This window comes from Octodon degus, unplaced genomic scaffold (assembly GCF_000260255.1).
Source record: "Octodon degus isolate 3935 unplaced genomic scaffold, OctDeg1.0 scaffold00153, whole genome shotgun sequence".
NCBI lineage: Eukaryota > Metazoa > Chordata > Mammalia > Rodentia > Octodontidae > Octodon > Octodon degus.
This window is the reverse complement of record NW_004524729.1, coordinates 520,853-524,343: the sequence shown is the minus strand read 5'-3', so window position 1 is coordinate 524,343 and position 3,491 is coordinate 520,853. Positions and strand designations below refer to the sequence as shown.

Here is a 3,491-nt window from a genome sequence, read left to right as displayed (position 1 = left end):
ATAAAATTAAAAAAAAATAAAAATAAAAAATAAAAAAAATAAAGTGGTGGAAAAGACATGGGAACATGCTTAGGTGGGCATGAGGTGGGACAAAACTATGGCCAGCCAGTGAGATGACACGCACCCTTGCTCAGGTAAAATTGATTAAATCCAGGACCAAATGAGGAAGCAAGTCATGTAGCAAGCGGGCACGAATATGAGTCAGGGTCTCTTCCTGTTGGGGGCTGGGCTGTGACTCGCTTGGGCTCTTTCAAGGTGATACCTATTTAGAATATCAATCCCTGATGCCCATCCCTAGGAAAGTATGTAGCTGTGCTTTTTTCTTCTTTTGTCTTAAGGTGTGGCCCACGTTGGAGTATCTGTCTCTTCCAAGTTGCAAAGCCACCTTCTCTTCCATCTTGCCTCCTTGAGGGCCTGGCCCTGTCTGTCTGCCTGTAATATTTCTATGTAATTCAGCTAGCTGCCTACAATACTCTGACCACCGTATCTGGGCACCCTTGGCTGGACACAGAGGGACAGTTGCTGGGACTCTGTGTATAAGGTCCCTGGTGACCACTGTGACAGAGTGGGCTGCAGGTCAGGAAGGCCTTTCCCCAGAGGTCCTAAGAGATCATATTTTCCACCTGAAGCAACTTGGTCTCAGGATGGGGGGAGCATCTTCTAGGGTCAGAGCGCGAGGGCAAGTCTTACAGAAAGCAGGACTGCTGCGCAAGCAGTATCCAGTAGTAAAGATTCTTACAATAAATAAGCTGAGTGTGGTACGCTATGCTTTTAGCTCCAGCACTCTGGGAGGCTGAGGCAGGAGGATCTCTAATTCGAGGCCACTCTAGCCACATAGCCACGTGATGAGATCCTGTCTTGCAGTAATAAAAAAACAAGCTGGGTCTGTAGTGTTTGGCAAGGTCCCAGGTTCAGTGTCCCACACAGGAAAGGAATAAGGACACAACACTGCTCTTCTGCTGCCTAGGATCGAATCCAGGGCCTCCTTCTTGCACTCTATACCCCCTCCCCAGCCGAGCGCAGAGCACCATGGGAACTTTCCTTCAAGGAGGGGAAGCTCAGGCCTCTCCTGATTCAGGCTGGCTTCCTGGTGCCCTGGCCATGGACACTTCCCGTGCCCTGCTGTGTGCTCTGGGCAGAGGAAGTGATCAGGACAGCGGCTTGTCTGCACCCAGGAAAGCCCACACAGGCCTAATTGTGCTGACTTCCCAGAGAATCAGAGAGAAAAGGGCCCCAAAAGGGTGAGCTCCAACCAGTCAGCAGGATGGGGTGCTCCCCTAAGTATGACAAGGGAGGCAGGCGGAAGCCCTCAGCCGATGATGTCAGCTCCTGGCGCCCCTCTATCAAGGTGACCGAGGCATGTACTGCCTGCCACCCACCCCTCCCCCAGCACACTGTCCTGCAGAGCATCTGTCCTCTGAAGATGCGACCTTGTACAAGGTCACAGGTCTGTTTGCAGTAGCCAAAGATTAGAAAACCGGAGGGCTCCCTTGGCAGAGGCTGAATCAATAACAGTTGTAGCACCCAGGCACCAGGGTCACCCGCCCACTGACAGGCCTCACTGCTGAGGCCGGGTGGGAAGTGGCACCGGGGGCCTGAGGTGATCCCCAGCCTGCCCTTGGGGCCAGGATCAAAGACGGTCTCTAATCTGAGGAATGCAGCCTGCAATGTAAACCAAGTGCAGATGCAAATCATCGCTGTTAGAGATGGAATTAATATACCCTGCCTGGCCATCTGAGGGTCCCCAGCAAGGTCACATGCCGTCTGTCCTCTGTGCTCCCTGGCCCCAAGGGCACCAGGTTGCTTCTCTGAGGCCACCTCTTCCTCCTGGGTAACTCCAGCTGGCGGGAAGGATTTGGCTTTCCAGGAGCAGAGTGAATCGCCACTTTTGACTTTTTTGTTTTTTTGAGACAGGGTCTCTCTTTGCCACTCAGGCTGGCCTTGAGCTCACTTTGTAACCCAAGTTGGTCTGGAACTCACAGTGATCCTCCTGCCTCAGCCTCCCGAGTTTGGAGATTACAGGTATGCCCGACCATACCTGGCTTGTTTGTTTGAAGATAGGATCTTGGGGTCTGGAATGTTGGTTTGGGGACCCTGAGGCCTGGCTCCTGGGGTAGGGCTGGACCCAAAGCGCTGCTGGCTTCGCCTTGCCTTCAAGGCGGCCCGGCTCTGGCTGCAGCAGCAGTAGCCTACAGGAAGGCCTGCAGGCAGAAGCCTCCCCTAGCGGGAGGAGGAATGGAGGAGGGATCAGCCCAGCCTGGTAGGCCTGAACCCTGCCCTGCTTGCCTTGGGGAAACACTGAGCAAGAGTCCTGGCTACATCGAGCTCTGTCAGACCCAGGCAGCCCAGCACATCCCCACGATGACCACCACCTTGCAGAATCCCACCCACCTCACGGCGGGCAACCTTGTGCCGAACTCCAAGATGGAAGTTTCACCCGACACAGCCTCATCAGGGGTAAGAAATGAGCTGGTCACCCAGGACTCGGCCTCAGAAAGGGACTGTCCGTTGCTCCTCTGCATCTTGAGGGACAACTGCGGCTCCAGCACCTTGTTGTACGTGTCCCTCTGTACCTGTCTTGTGCAAGACCGACCTTCGGGAGGCCTTCCCCTGTGTCAGGCAGGGCTGGGGGCCGTGTGTGATTTCCTACAGCGTGTCGCCCTCCCTGCAGGTGAGTGGTAATCATCACCCCAGGAAGTCTCAATAAATTTCTATTACTTAAAAAGAAAAGTTGGGGGCCCATGAGATAGCTCAGTGGTCTAAACCACCTACTTAGGCAAGCTTAGGCAAGTGTACAGGGACCAAGGTTCGATCCCAGCACCACATGCTGAGCCAGCCCTGCCCTCAGGGTGGGCTGAGCCAGCCACACACAAAAAAGGGCCTTGCTGTGTAGCCCAGGCTGGCCTTGAACTCACAGCAGTCCTCCTCCCTCAGCCTCCTGGGTGCTGAGATTATAGACATGGACCACCACACTCGGCCAATTTCTCTTTTCTCTGTGACTTTTGGATTTCAGACAATTAAGAAAATTTTCCTGCCAGGTGTGTTGTCACACTCCTGTAATCGCAGCACTTGGGAGGCTGAGGCAGGAGGATCACAGCAAATTTGAATGAGAGAACCTGTCCCCCCCCCCAAAAAAAAAAACCCAAAACCAAAAAACTACACATCCAGCAAAACAAGTACCTGACCAGGAATAATTATGCAATAAATATTTGTTGAAAGAAACTTTCCCAAGGGAGTTGGGGAGATGGCTCAGTGGAATAAGCGCTTCCGCAGCAAGCACAAGGGCCTGAGTTCAATCTCCGGTTCTGCAAAAAAAAAAAAAAAAAAAAAAAGAAGAAGAAAGAAACTTTCCCAAGCTCAGAGTTACAATTGAGTCCACTCATGTGTTCTAGTATACCCTGAACATTCTTTATTCTTTATTCATTTATTCTTTACCTTTGGAGTTTATCTTTGCGCTGGTTCTGAGGTTCAAACCTGTCCTGACCACTCTT

The 3,491-nt window shown here is 52.3% G+C and overlaps 1 protein-coding gene, 1 long non-coding RNA gene and 1 other non-coding gene across 3 annotated transcripts in view; 2 read left to right on the top strand and 1 right to left on the bottom strand.

Annotated features, from left to right (window-relative positions):
* LOC111812937 overlaps positions 1-959 on the bottom strand; it is a 19,770-nt gene extending 18,811 nt beyond the window's left edge. Inside the window, exon 1 of the long non-coding RNA XR_002818301.1 lies at positions 948-959. This is a non-coding gene — a long non-coding RNA (uncharacterized LOC111812937). The remainder of the gene's footprint in view (positions 1-947) is intronic.
* Positions 1-3,491, top strand: part of A4galt (alpha 1,4-galactosyltransferase (P blood group)) — a 20,449-nt gene that overhangs the window by 7,249 nt on the left and 9,709 nt on the right. The window lies entirely within an intron of this gene.
* Positions 2,067-2,199, top strand: LOC111812954. The gene has a single exon (XR_002818316.1). It is a non-coding gene; the product is annotated as a small nucleolar RNA U89 (small nucleolar RNA).